Consider the following 15,444-nt stretch of genomic DNA (forward strand, 5'->3'; position numbering starts at 1 on the left):
TCTGAGACAGGGGGAAAGCGAGGACACAAAAGCATTACCTTGGCTGTTCTAACTCAAAACATTTTTCCTAATGGTAAACTACGTGGCAAGGAGCAGGTGAAGATGCAGTGGTCATCTCCCTAACTGTGCCATAGGATACACCCTTGATGGGCCATCAGCAGCCCTGAAGAAGAAAGGGCAGCAGGGCTGAGAGAACTGCAGGTAGGAAAAGTGGGGGGCCAGCTGCCGTGCTGCCCTGGTGTTGAGGCAAGAGCAGCCAGGCAAGTCCTGGTGTATGGGGTGACAGCACGGAAAGAGCAGGGAGATTGCAGGGCGGGCTGGAGGTGTGCTGGCATGCGCTGGTGGACTCGCACAGCGCTGCAGTTTGCTCCACGCTGACATTACCAGCTTCCTGACTTTCACAAGCACAGAATCAGGTTTCAGGATTTCACAGTGTGCCTGGTTTTGGACATATTAAGTGGGATGTGTAGGGTAAATATTTAGTGAGTCGAGCATCAATTTAGCTGCAATCTGCCAGTAAGGCCCTTTACAACACACTGAATGCCTTCCCCGGAAATCACAACTCAACATTAACATACAAATGAGGCATTTGTCAGATAGGAAGCTGAGCGGAGTACTCTCCTCTGCAAGCTTAATGGACAGCTGAACCAGAGAAGCCTGCTCAAATTAAACTTTCAGGTAGTCCAACAACGTGCTGTTCACAGTCACTTTATTTCATCGAAGTATGGGGGAACTAAAACCCTGGCAGAAATTCTCCATAAGTACTCTTAGATAGTTACTTAAAAAAGAATTCTGCTTCTGCAGTTCCAGTCATCTACAGGAAAGTTATGGCTTTGATAAAGTACAAGTACAATAAATATATACAAATAAACTACAATAAACTTTTTTTTTTTTTACATTGCACTTGGGAGTCTTTTTGTCTTCAGAAGCAGAACTATCTGCTGTCATATCTGTAGAGCCCCTATGATACACCATATAGTTCAGATGGTACCAATTGCTGCAATGGCAAGTGCATCTGGAAAGCAGCAGAATCTCTGTAAAGGAGATGTCATATCCCAGCTTTCAGCCAGTGACAGGAACCCAGTGGTATTCTACTGAAGTATTATGTCTGTTTTATACCTGGGAATGAAACTCTATTTATCTAGCAATTAAGAACATGTTCACTTGTACACAGATACTTATTTACATCCTAGCGTGCAAACTTGCTGGGCTCTGTCTGTTAACCTAAGCAGCCTGTAGTTTTACATCAGAGCGTGACAATATATATATTTTTCCTCTCCTGCACTATGCTCTGTCCCATTTAGTCCCAGGTTTTACAGTTGTTACTGTGTTTATCAGAGTAGCAATCTGCCTAATTAGAAGAAAAAGAGGTTTGCCTTCCTTGGTGCAATACTACCATGCACTGGCTATGACCCAAGGTCCCTCCAACAGGGGTAAATGTTAAAGAGAATCTCAGCTGCACACTGCCGTGTGCCCAACTTGACATCAATAATTAAATGCAACAGAGGGTGGTCACCAAAGGAGCACCTAGTGTTAAGACACCAAAGTGTCTTAACCCTGGTCCAGGCGGGTTGCTCAGGCTCCTTCTGTACTCAGTAGAGTATTTTGGATATAGAGAGATGCCCTCAACAGGCAACTCCTGCCACCTACCTTGGGATAAGAACTGTCCCTTGGAGGGGCTAATATTTCTCCTCTCCAAACAGAAGGAACCGAGATCAGACAACTAATATTAGGAGATGAATCACTCTGATAAGGACCTGAAATACGAGCACAGTCTGGTGGAGAAGCATCTAAAAATAACAAAGCCCTCTTTTGCATAGCACAATTAAAATGCTCCGGTTTTCACCCAAATTCTGTTCTTTTTCTTCGTTGAGCATACTTTTCTATCCTTATCCCATAACTAGAAATAAAATAATCTATTAACCCTACTGATCAGTACACAGCTGTATAACCTAACACTCTCTTCAGATGATGCATAATATGGAACTGCCAAGTGGAAATTTAAGGTAACAGTTATAATCTTACCGATCTATTTAAAAAAGGAAGTGAGAAGCAGGAATATTTCTAGGGCTACGTACAGTTTCTGTAACAGATCAAGGCTGACAAGAAGAAACTGCTTTTCTGGCATTATTTTGATGAACCTCAGAAACAGATCAGTGAGCAAAATTTTGCATAGTCCTTTGATCCCTAATTTTTGGGCAAGGTTGTAATGATTTGCACCCTCCAAATGTGCACTAATTTCCTTTTTCCCAACTGTAATGAGCCTACCTTTTCCCCCTCGTTGTTTTCCTCGTCCCACCTCCACCCCTCCCTCTCTCTGTATGCATTTCCCTTCAGAAATCTGCTGCATTGGCAAATTAGCAACTGATAAACATATGTGTGGGATACAGACAATGGAAGTTTGCACAAAAGCTCCTCCTCTGCACCTACAAATCCCAGTACAGATACAAAATTACTGATAATCGCAGCCAGAAAATAGAAGCAGTTCAGCTTTTGTAACATCTCATGAGGACTTTCTCAGTGAAGCTTGTGAATTACTAGCTAGAAAAATCGCATGGTCATGACTATTTTATTTCTTTTTAAAAATTAAATTTAGTGTGATGACAACACTAGAGACTACCAGTTCTCCCTCCACTGAACAAGCACAGCAGTCTGGCTGTTGCTAACTCCCCCCTTCCCACCAACGCAGTCCTTAGGTGGTGATCAATCTCTGCAACTCACTCACGCAGCTAAAGCCAGGGGCAGCGGCACCAGCACTGACAGGGCATCACCTGCACTGGGACAAGGCCTAGGAGGCAGAAGAGCAGCTCTTTGTGCTCAGGTATTAGTGCCTGCAATTACAGCAGCCATACACTGCTGGGACAACCAGTAAGACTGATGGGCTGCTACCACTGTGCCATGAGGAGGAGGCCGCTGGACAGCCACCAGAGCTGTCACAGGGGCCACTGCAGTGCATGCACTAGCAGCCAGTGGCAGTGCCAAATGGGAGCACATGGTCCCTCGCTACAGAAGGCTGCTCTAGGCACCTCCTGGTGAACTCAAGAAATAAAAATGCCCTTTCCTTCATTTACAGACCTAATGACCATCTTCAGGCCAGCTCAAATGGGACAGTTCCTTCTGGGTCACACATGCCTCCAGCAGAGACCTCTGTCTCCGTGTGCAGCTGGCTCTCCTGCTGGCCACGAGAAGGCAGATAGCGTCCCAATTCCTCTCACCATTCCGTTATCCTCTCTGACAGCTAAAATCCTCAAGGCACGCCAGGATAAAGCAAAGTCTGCAGCTTCGAGCCACTCGGGGACTTGCTCTGGCACAGGCAGGCAACAGAGGAGAAAAGCTGCTTACAATCCCTCTGTACCTAGGCAAGTGCCAGCATGCTCATGCTCTTTGGGGTCCCTGCTGCATGGTTTGGTGCCGATTTGAAGAACCTAATAAAAAGCAGCACTACAAATTATCTTACATAGCACCTGGAGAGATGAGGATGGGGAAGTAAAGACCCAGGGACTGTTTACTTCACATCCCCTTTCATAAAGCTGTCAGGCTACCTAGGTAGTCCCATCACTACAGCATTTCACTGCCTCCAGAGCATTTCAATAGAAAACATGCAAATAGTAATTAGATGATCACTGGGGTATTTTTTCTTTGACTTGAGCAATTTGTTTGCATTCTCTGATTTTGCTACCTGTCCTATTGTAAGCTTGTGTGCGCGAAACAAAGGAAACAAATATTAGCTTGTTTTCCTTAGTGCCAAAGAAATTAATAAATGTTGTACTCTAAGGTGCAAAACCTACTTCAAATACGAAGTGATCCCAGTAGAAATCTTGGAAATGTTTGTCAAGAAGAAGTGTTTAACCAACAGGCTTCAAAGCAGTAAACAAGCATAATTACAAAAGCAGTTTTGTAGAGTACTGTAATCCTTTAAGGTTCTTCACAGTTTTAGGTAGCAAAATATCACATCTAAATGATAGTGCACATATGCTTTGGCCTATAGACAATATATACCAGAGGTGTTCTGCATTAATTTCTGCCTTTTACTATATGCCCATACCTACAGCACAACTGTCACAGTTTTTGCTTCACAGCCTCCAGCTGCAGTCTTGTCACATCTCTCGAGGAGAGTGGAGCAGAAGCAGTCTTTGGATAGAGGAAGTTAAAAAGAAAAAGAAAGAGATTGCAGTTGCGAAGTTAGTGTTTCAGTACCAGCTGGTTCTCTTTTGCCCGGAGCCAGGATTTAACCAGAGGCTTTAATGAGTAGTCTGGTGCGGCAGGGACAATCTCGGCTTAGTCGCTGCACCAAAAAATTAAGATAATTCTACACATGCTTTTTAAGTGCTTATAGAGAAAAGTAGAATGCTCTAAAGATACAGGGCACTCTTTGAGAACTGTAATTTAAAAAAAAAAAACCACAACATATTTGTACATAACAACATTTCTACAATGGACATCTCTACCAAGCATGGATCCTCAAATCTGGATAAAACTCAAAATATGAAATAAACAGGATATTCATCATTACTAGGAGCTGGGAATTAGGTACAATGGACTGTAACTGCTGCCACTGCTAATATTTAATTAAAGATTTTCTAGCTTTTCAGGAGGAGTCATATTTAATTCAGCTCTCTCCTCCAAAAAAGTCAGTTCCACTTGAAATTACATGAATGGCTTAAACAAAGATAATTATTTGGTAAAATTTGTGGTAAAGCGGCTAACAGCTATTACTGATGCTGAAGACAAGAAATTAAGATGAGTTATTACACTGCATTTTTCTGACATCCTTCCCAAAGCAACTTAAAAAAAGTGTGGCTCAAAATTTCTTGTTTGCTTAAATCCGATAATGGATCTTCTAAAGAAGGCAAAAGATGATTTGCGCATACTAACATTTGCATTGGGGAGGGAGAGATCTACCGATTTATCACCACTTCAACACTGGCAGGAGAGGCTGGTGGACTTTAGAAACTCTCCTAAGGCGTGAAGTTTAGGATCTCAGCTCCATGTGGCTGCAGGAGTGGAATGCCTGAGCTCCATCTGCCCAGGTATTCCATGCGAAGTGCAAACCCAGCTACCACAGTCCACATAAATTACTGTCCGAGCTGGACCATGGATAAGGAGGTCACAGACTCTAGACAGGCTCAATTAAGATGGAACTCCCAGGCCAGTTACCAATGCTGTCAACATGTTAGTTTTATTTAACCAATATTTGTTTTCAGGCTTAATTGTACCTAAATTATTTGTTTTGTCTGCAGACAATTGGTGTGCCTACCAAATATCTGAATATTTCATACAGATCTTCCATCAAATGCCAGTCTTTCAAGCACGGATTCATGCCTAGAAGGACAAGTTTCCCACAGAAAGCTGCCCTCCAGGAAGGACAGCAAAAGGGATGGAAGTAAATGAAGATGACCTTGAAGCGCATTGCCCTTCCCATGGAGGGAATAATGCAGTTGAATTGCAGTCTCACTACTAACAGTGGTTGTTGCTATGGTGATCGATACCGAAAAGCCCATGTAGACGAAGAGTGCAGAAGGAATAGTAATTCCTGATATTGTTCAAATCACTAACGTAGCTAAGAAGCCATCTCACACACTCTTGCAAATTAATATTTGCATGCGCTCACTGTCTTTGCCACACTGCTCCCCTCAAACACAAATGAGTTATTTTGCAAATACTGCTGCAGAGAATGGAATAGTATTAGTTAATTATAATGGAGCAACCAGATGCCAAAGCCCCTGCTGATAAAGAATAGTTGGTTCAAAAATGTATTTACTGATTTAGAATATATTTTCTTAGAGTCATGTATTCATTCGAAGTCGTTTAATTTTCTGAAAATAGAATTAAGTATGACCCCACAATTTACAGACTGAAGCAGCTTATGTACAACAGGTATGCACACAATGAATTACTTCTCTGTCTTTAACCTTACTTATGTGCAATAAGGTTGCTAACTCACACTTGCAGTCTCCTCAATTTTATTTCATACCAGGAAAGTGTTAGGAAGTTTGTCACAGGTTCTTCTGGTTAAATGACTGAAAATTACCTCAAAATAAGAACAAGCGAGTCCAGTGTAGAGGTTTAGGGGTAAAATAAAGCAATTTGGGAGAAAAAAAAAGGATGGTCAGAATGGCTAAGGTTGATACTGTGCTGTTTTTTGCTAAAATCCATGATACCCCATGGGGATCTGGTGAGGATAAAGACATTATTATTACTGTTTTGTATTCTGATTGGAATATAATCAGCTGAATCAGACTGGAGATGTTTGGTATTAGCCAAAATTTAAATAGAAAAAAAAATATGCTGGGATGTGTTTAGTGGGTTTCTTTTCTGACTTTGAAAATTGGAAACTGTACGGTACACTCCTATACCCTCAGACATGACTTGCTTATTAAAATGGCAATTTTACAAATTATACCAATTTGGCAAATCCCTCAGAAACATCTGACAATATCCATGAAACTAACACCTGCTCTAATATTATTACACAAAATTCTGTATTTCTGAGGAATATATAAATGTTCTTCTATCAACCAGAACAGAGCATTACTGAACAGGGCCTCGATCCTGTGAGAGTACATGCAAAAACCACATTACTGCACACGCAGACCTCTTGGATTCAGCAGAACTCCCTGTGGTTATGAGGACTGCCTGCACAGAACTCTCTGCATGACCATGAGTTAATTTTGCCATTGCAGAGTTTAATTCACAGACACTTTGCCAGGAAAAGCCTACTCCATAGACCTCACCTTCCATCCATTGGGCAGACTTCCACTCTGTACTCATCTGCTAATACAGAAACACGAACTGCCTTATTATACCTGCCTGTTCTCTCCATTGCTTTCTGGTTTTTTACGTCTAGCTTAGGAGAGAGACTTCATCAGAATCTTAAAAAGCCACACTTTAGTCACATTGGCAAATGATGGCACAATTTGTTTTATTCTCAGAAAATTTGCAAGCTCCATTTTTTTTCAGACTGGGAAAGGCAAAGAATTCAAACCCATGTCTGTTGGTCCACAGCTACGTTGCTGGCCTGCCACTTCCTCCTTACCCACACATTCCTAAGCACAGGGATGGCACCAATTTAACCAGTTGGAAAACAACCGCTCCACCAGAATCAATCAAGTATTTTACACTGCCATAACTAATAAGGGAATCCTAGAGGTTTGTAACAATCTACAATACTTATCTTTATTGAATGCAGATAAGGAACAAGGTAGCAGCAACCGACACTGCAAAGCTACAGGCACTGCTAATGCTTGTGCAGCTGCTCTCACGTCATGAAAACTGTGCACACCTCAAAAGCACTCACAGAGAAAAAAAAAAAAGATCTTAATTCTTAGGTAGAATTCTTCATTGATGGAATCGCCACATAGGCCAGCTGTGAAAAACAAAGCAAAGAAAGGGCACATTGGCCACCGTCAGGATACGCTTCTGAACCAATGCACCAAACAGGTAAGGCAGAGAGGAAAGCCTGGCTTCAGCATGATAATCTGGTAGCTACAGCAGCTGAGGGCTCACAGGTTTTAACTCAACTGAGTAATGAGGGACAAAGCAGTGCTCACACTGCAAGCAATGAGGTCACTGCCCCGTAAAATCTCCACTTCCACTAATTCACTTTGCTTGATGGGAATTCTCTCTAAAAGGAGATATTTCTTCTTACTGCAGTTTGCTTCACTATTAGGCTTAAATATTCATCGCATTTAGAACATGGCACTACTAACTCTTCTGGAGCACAGACAAAACAAGGAAACACTGAGAATTGTCACATCTCACCCCCCCAGTTTACCCAACTGTCTCTCACATTTCTCTAGGAACAGCGATCCAAAGTGAGTTTGAATGTAGGTTCAATAACAATTAAAAAGACACCTTTAAAATTAAACAGTTTGCAAGGCAACTGATCTGAAGGGAAGGGTACCTTAAAAAACAAGCTTTGAGGATACAATGAGACAATTGACAAAATTCAGTGTAGCCAGATTCAAGGTTATCAATATAAGCACATACTATATTGACCGACAAGACCCCTGTGGTGGTTTTGGGAGGGGGAGAGATTGACAGACTTTTCAGGAAACAACCAGCCCCTAATTATTTTCACTTAGTTGATATTAGGGGGCACAGCTATTATATGATGTAAACAACATACCCACATAATGTACCCACAATTCCACAAAACGGCAATCATTTTTAGAAAAAATGTCTTAGGTTTTATACTCAAACGGAAAATTTAAGCACTGAGTGACACTCACTGCAATTAAAAGCGTAAGGGTCGCGTGCTAACTGCACTCACTTTAACAGTAGTGAGATTTCTTTGGTATTAGGATTTGCCCTTCAGTTTCTATGGCTTTGAAATAGAAGGCAGCGCTTTGCTGGATTTGGGCTGAGGTAAAGAATCAATTATACAACACGAGCAATTATTTTAGACTTTTGGAAAGAAGTGTATTGAAGTGTATTTTATGGTGAGTTAAACCTTCCCAGTTATATTTTAACAAATAAACAAATTTCTTTGCAAAATATAAGCAAAGTTAATCCAACCATTGTATCTTCCTCTCTATGAAAATAGCGTATTTCAGCCACTAAGACAACTTTCAGATGTTGTTTTATCTATTAGTATGACTCATAAAACAGCTTTTTTTTGGTTTTGCATCAAAAATTACATGGTTCTCTCCTGCGTAGGGCTGTACTGAGTTCAAGCTAACTGATTCTGATTCAGTCTTCAGATCATATGCTCAGGAAGCATAACTGTTAAGCGATCGTTAATTAGCATAACGCATATGTACCCGTGGCCACTGAAGGATGGAACTCCTACCCACGTATCTGCCATTGTAACACAATCGTTGGCACTGACAGCTACAGAAGATTTCCCTTAATAACGCTAAATAGATTCTTGCTTTTTGGATGAATAGGTTCAGAATTATAGCTCCATTCTTATGAAGAAAGTGCTTCAGGGACATGAAATACAATCATATTTGGCAATAAGAGATGCAATTTCTTGGCTATTTCAACTCCAAGAGCTCTAACTGTTGAAAGACAGACTGCCCAGAAGATAAAAATAACTACAGGCCAATTTTTGCTCGTCTGACAGTACGACATGCAAGATTAGAAAGAAGAATCAGAGACAACTTTTCTAGCTAAAGTACAGAAAAAGCAGCAGGACAAATCATTTGTGTGCGCGCACAGGTAACATGCTGTCCAGCAGTATTAGGCTTTAATTATCCACAAGTCTCGGTATAAAACCAGTTCTTCCACATAACTCTTCCACAACTCTGTGAAAAATTATCATTTGGTGTGTGTAGGACTCCTCTGTGTGTGTGAGAGCATGTGTGTTCTTTTTTCTACTCTTTTTTCCTAGTGTACCTTCAGGGAAACATTGTAAAAGTACCAAATTCTAAATTGTCTTGTTTTCATATTGTGTTTTCATCTATCATGCTTTAAAGAATAAATTATTCATGGAACATACTGATACAGACAATTTATTTGTAACTGAGGGATCAGCACACAGCAAATACGCAGAGGCCACCACCAAAGCCTGCTGTGGTGAGCGAGTCACCACGTAGTACTGGGAAGCTCCATTTACAGAACGTTACAAGTGTCTGTTCTTTTTTTAACCTAAGCTCAAGAGACAGCAGTAGGGAAAACAAAGCCATTTTGCCCTAACCTTCTGCAGGTAGAGCCCTGGCACAGCTTAGGCCATGGCTTTATGGTTTAATCCTTGACTTCTGCAATGACTATCTCACCTCTAACCTAAGTATTTTACATTTAATTACAACAAGCATCTAATATATTAAAAATGCAACTACTTTCATTTTTCCTGTAAGACTGCAATTAAAGGTAACTACCAATCTCATTTTTCTTGCTGTTTTGTTCTGAAGGAACTCAGGACAAATATGATTATGGGCTGAGATTTTTCCTAAATAACAATGGGGATTTTTCTGCAATTACTACTGCTTTTGAAGGAGCTCTAATACTTTAAGCGGTGATAAAGTGGCAGCTGTACATGTTTAATTTCTGAGAGCCAGGGCATAATGCACAAGCATTAATCCCTCCAGCTGTCCAGTAATTAAACATCATGTAAAGCCCAGAGGATATCATTGCTGTGCTATCTTATCTTATTTATGAAGGACTTTCTTTTGTTAAATCTATAGTAATTTTCTTTCCATTCTTGGAAATAATTGTAAATTCCTCCACCATGGCAAGTGTATCCAAGTTACAGCTACCTTCTATAAAATGACAGGAATTTCAGGCTAGCCAGGTCTCTTTTTATCACATGCTGAAATAATCATGAATAGTGATAGTATCCTCTACAGGCACGACTGCAATATTATTGGCTTTAACCCCATTAAAATTGGTGGGTTTCTCAAGGAGAATATATGGCAAAATCTGATCCTTTGGGTTTGATTTCCCTCTCTAAGCTGACTGAGGTACAGTACATCACTGTGCACCTAGCCTGGTAATGAAGGTAACAAACAGAATTCATAACTTTGACGAAAGCATGTATTAATCAGGCTGCAAAGGAAGGTAAAATTAGTGGTATGTTATAACGAAGTAAAAAGCTCTTAGTAGGATCTATGGAGATTTGGAATGAAGAAATCAGTATGGTCAAATCCCCACAGGCAGAACTGGAAGTGCGACTCAGACGCAAAATACAGGTACCTTTTACTGCATCAAGAAAAAAATGATGCTGAGACAACATGATGCTAATTATTGCTACAGGACAATGATAAAAGATGATAAAACAGAATCACAGACTCATTAAGGTTGGAAAAGACCTGTAAGACCATCAAGTTCAACCATCAACTAACACCACCATGCCCACTAAACCATGTCCCACAATGCCACATCCACACGTTCCTTGAACATCTCCAGTGATGGTGACTCCACCACCTCCCTGGGTAGCCTGTTCCAATGCTTCACCAGTCTCTCAGTAAAGAAATTCTTCCTAATATCCAGCCTAAACCTCCCCTGGCGCAACTTGAGGCCATTTCCTCTAGAGAAAGGTCACTTCATGTGAGTGTAGGTGCAGGAGCAGTGTGGAGGAAGGTGGCTTTAAATCAGCTTTGTAATTTCCCCAATTCAGCTGGCTCATCACCAGGTGGATCTGCTGGAGGGATCAGACCAGCTTTAGCCTGCTTTAAATCCTGCCTTCTGCCAGTGGTTCTCAGGTGATGTGAGGGCTGTTGAGCAAGGCATTGGAAAGAGTCAACTCTGAAAGTTTTCCGCACTTGGACCTTCCAAGAAAAGGACCCCTCACTTGTAGGCACTGCTGCTTTTTATGCAGAATCACACATGTGCCTGGAGCTTTGACAGAAAAGAGTAAGTGAAAAGTTCCTGCCCTGAGGATTTTGTAAGTGATATATATGCTATGGAAATGTGAAGGCTCTGAGCTACCATAGCAAAGACATGTGGCTTACAGCTGAGCAAGAATGGGCTTACTGTTGTTTCTCTTATTAATTTTAAAAACCTTTACCCAGTTTGTTCACTTTTAATCTGGCATATTGTATCATAGGGCTGAAAAGCTAGAACTCATTCTGAGATATATGGTCAGCAATGAAAAGCCAGAAGACCAGGGTCCAAAAGAAGATGCTCTTGGTAATGAGGCTGTCACTGTCATAAGACTCCTGCAGGAATTCCTGGATCTCACCCCTGGACAACTTTATGAGATCATTATAAGTATGTCTGTTACCTGCACAAGTTCCCATGGATCGCTGCCTCTGTACTATAGTTAAGCAGAATAAATCATGGTATGGGAAAATAACTTATTATGCTATCAATATATCAATCAATACATCATTTCACTGTATCTGACTATTGGGAAAGGGGAAAACTGTACACTTCCAACTCCTCATCTGCAAGACACAACTTCCATACTGGGTGCAAGAAGTGGTCCAGGTGAGAACCAGTAACACAATCAGAACAGAAGGGGCCAGAGCCTTGCTCTCTCTGTTGAGCATCCCAGAGTCCTGTCAGCAGGAACAAGCTATGTGTGCATTAAACGGGTTCAATACCCATCTCAGCTGTTACAAGATGGTAGCTCTTCTATTCTAAAGCCATGCTGAAATGCTCTCTGCATTCCTGAGCAACTGACAAAACACTGGTTAGTATCTCTCTTAGCAGAGATTTAACAAGTTCTGCAGTAGTTAAAGTCCAGACTGACCCCAAGTTGTGATGCTTTTAATTAGTCTCTCATATTTAATTTCTCTTTTTAGTCTCAGTAAACACATTCCTAAGCTTCTCCAATCAATTGTGACAAAGGTTAGGTACGCTGGGAGCAGAAAACCTCAACCAGGGAAATAAGAAAGAGAATGCCAGCACCTCCAAGCCAGCAAATTCAAGACTGCTCTTGCATTATTAACTGTTGCCTATTTTAGAGGACTAAAGCTAACCTATGACTACAACACATTTAGCATTGTAAAGACACAAATTACTTCTGCTCCAAAGAACTGAAAAATAAGGTTTTTTTTCTTTTTATATACTCTTATTTTAAGGAGGCAGATATTTGCATTTTCAAAAATTGTTTGTGCACTGGAAGTTAGCAGTGGACTTAAAGCTTACCTGCTGGAAGTAAATTATTTAGGCAGACAGGCACTTAGCTACCTACATGCAAGGATTAATACCCACAATTAATCCCTGGTGCAATTACAGCCTGTGAAGGCACAAATCTGGATCCCTAATCACTGGTGCTTTATACCCTGCAAGTTAAATAATTCACAGTTTCCATTGCTTACTTGGGAAGTTCTTCCACAGGGTGAAAATCACATCATTTTTCCTCCTTGTTCATGGGTGAACAACAATAAAGTGCCTTATCATCCATGGATAATGGCTTCCAAGCAATATGATGGGGTCAGTGCCTGGACTGCTTATGAAAATAACTACTTTCCTAATACTGGTACCAGACCAGGCCTAACAGGCCAGCAAAGCCTGTTTTACACATCTCTGTTGAAGTTTTTATTTTAATGGATTTCATCTATCAAATTGTTGTTTCTCACGGCAAATAGGTCCCTTATTTCAGATGAATACAGTCTGCTTTGCTTACTCCTAAGGCTAGCTTTTTATAGGGCTGGATTGTACAGGGGGAGATGAGAAACTCAAAGGAAATATTTGACTTATCCATTGTTTGAGATGATGCTTTTTTTTTTTTTCAGCATACCTGCACTCAGGTAAGTCCAGAGCTTGCTAACTGCAGCTGAACCCTTTGTCTAAAGGGGGTTACACAAGGACAGCATACAAGACTGCAAATTCTCTCCTTCCTTGAAGGAAAGATATTCTGAGCACTGCTGTGACAAACCTTTTTCAGATCACACAGGGTGCCAATCGAAACAGCAAGTCTTCAACAGTGACCAAAAGCAAAGGAGAGGAATGTAGAGCACCAGTTTGTTTCCATTCGTGCAAGATGATGCACCAAGGATGTGGCTGATACAAAGCACAAAGGAGAACCCAACCCAACCAGAAGATTCTCTTATTCGTATTCTATAGTTTTGTCCCCGAATTTCTGAACAGCAGCTTTCTCCCTCCAGCTGGCCATGCCAGTGCCTACAGTGACTACACTGGATAAATTTCACATTGATTCAAAAAGCAATTACATAATTCTGAGAAGAAAAATCTATCAAGAATTATTAAATCCAGAACAGTATCTGAAAAGCAAGTTGCTGGAAGCCAGAAGCAGACATAGGAGGAATAACCATAATACACTTGCACTGTTCTTACAGTTTTGAATGATTCTACTACCGTAATAATTGTTTTCCTCTCCTGCAGTAGATCCTCCCTTAACTTGGACTGCGAACATTTTGACATAGGGGCAGGCAGCTGCACAGCCGTAGCACAACCAAGCCCTGTTCCTGTATCTGGATACCAGCACAATATTGTTAGTGGTACAAATTACCAATGCAGAAATGCTCAAGTAATGTTCATAAACTCCGTATTGAGTTCTTCTGAAGAATTATAATACAAAGAGCCAGTTATTACTATCAAGAAATAGCAGTATCCATAGTTAAAATATGTTTAAATTGTTACATTAGCTTGAAGTAATAGCTTTATTAACACAGATGTAGAAAGAGCTTAGGGTTTTTCTTCTGGATGCCCTCACTCAGTATCTTCAAGTCATCTTCCATTTGTTTATCGCACATGCAGGCTCTCACCATAGAAATTATCCTGTGCAGAAATAAACTCCCTTCCAAACATTTATCCAGAAAGATGTGTTATTTATAGACAAGTTGGTCAGCTCTGTGAGAGATGCAGCCTTAGCTACGACAGGGTGCTCTGCTCCAAGGGGCTGCAGGTGACAGTCAGTGCTGAAGCTTCTTTTAAAATGAGAACAAAAACATGAGTGCAGAGGTTAAAAAAAAGAAAAAAAAAAAGGTCTGAACCCAGGAACAGACTTTTTGGGTTTTTTTGTCAGGATACTGTGTGCTGCTGAGATAAGAGAAAATGGATAAAGGAGAATTCTACACAGAGAAGAAATGGGAATGTTAACAGAGTATCAGTGGATACACTTAGTGAGGTTTATCAGATTTGGATAAAAGAGAGGACAGCTATCAATCCTCCACAAGCTCTCAGAGTTCAAACGGCTAACACATTTGTACTCATCCATGAGGAAAACACCTTAATTTGACAAGCAACCTCACTGAAAATACTCCCACTACAGCCATTCATCAGTGCCTCCTGTTCCCTTCGCAAAGTGAGTTTAATGCCTCTGAAAGGTGCTGAGTCAACAGATTTCAGGATTGAAAGCTTCTAATGTTTGCACCCACCCAGGAAGCCCCAAGTTTGCCTGTCAGTGCCTTTCTGCCTGGTCCCCTGGCCAGAGAACGGCCCATTTCACGTTCAGACTCAGCAGCAACCCCTCAGCGGAGACTGCCAATGTGCACCCACCGAGGTGGCAGCCTACATGGGGACAGCACTCAATCATAAGGAACTAAATGAAAGTCACTAATTCATTTCACATGAGTTACCCAACAATCGTCAGAGGACGGTAATTTGTCCTTAGACTAAATTTCCATTTTAAGAACCTACATGTGCACTAAAAATGTGGAAGATAAGCAAGACTAGAGATGCTGAAACATCCAGAAGAGAAATACCCAGTCATTTCTAAATCCATTAATAGCATCATTATGTTGAAATTACGTGGCATTCAGAACGTATTTACATTCATTTTGGGGGTTACCTAGAGCCTTGAAAAACAGACGTTCAAAGCAATTTCTAGTAGATTTTTATTAGAAATAAAAGACTTCATGAGACAACTCCTACTGGTGTTAGTGGAGGCAGCCACCAGTGTAAAAATTGTTTTAATTTCATTAACCTGTATTGGGAAAAGAATAAATTTTTCACTAGCAGTTACAATTCTCTTCTTAACTTGCCTCTAATTCAAGCCTCCCGATTCAAAGATTAAAAAAAAGGCACATGCTATAGAAAGAACACTAAGAGTTTCATACAGAAAACAAATAGAAGACTTTTGAAAACTGCCAA

At 40.8% G+C, this 15,444-nt stretch overlaps 1 protein-coding gene across 1 annotated transcript in view; it reads right to left on the reverse strand.

Moving 5' to 3' along the window:
- LRP8 (LDL receptor related protein 8) overlaps nucleotides 1-15,444 on the reverse strand; it is a 197,408-nt gene that overhangs the window by 25,856 nt on the left and 156,108 nt on the right. The gene's annotated exons all lie outside the window — the stretch shown is intronic.

Source organism: Gavia stellata, chromosome 10, assembly GCF_030936135.1.
Source record: "Gavia stellata isolate bGavSte3 chromosome 10, bGavSte3.hap2, whole genome shotgun sequence".
Classification (NCBI taxonomy): domain Eukaryota; kingdom Metazoa; phylum Chordata; class Aves; order Gaviiformes; family Gaviidae; genus Gavia; species Gavia stellata.